The sequence below is a fragment of the Octodon degus genome, unplaced genomic scaffold (assembly GCF_000260255.1).
Source record: "Octodon degus isolate 3935 unplaced genomic scaffold, OctDeg1.0 scaffold00066, whole genome shotgun sequence".
Taxonomy (NCBI): domain Eukaryota; kingdom Metazoa; phylum Chordata; class Mammalia; order Rodentia; family Octodontidae; genus Octodon; species Octodon degus.
In genome coordinates, this window is record NW_004524642.1 from 1,957,565 (window position 1) to 1,957,917 (window position 353).

The following is a 353-nucleotide window of genomic DNA, read 5'->3' on the forward strand; positions in this document are numbered from 1 at the left end:
AAAAGTAAAATTTATTTTAATTGTATCTTATAACATATACATATATATCAAACACAATGAATATCTCAAAATAGTAAGAATTAGTAAAAAATTAAATGTAGCACTACCAACATCTTAGGTAGTTAACTCATGAGGAACATGAACATTTTTGATAGATTCATTTACTATTTTCAGTGACATCTAGGGAATACTATTTGAATCATATTACTACAACAAAATATACAGCATAACAACGTAGAGGTTGAGGCACTCAAGTTATACTCAAATGAGGAATAAGTGGCATTTCAGTCAATCCTTACAGTGCTGAAAGGTGCCAAGTATTTTCTTTAATTTTGTGTTTTTGGTACAGGCCC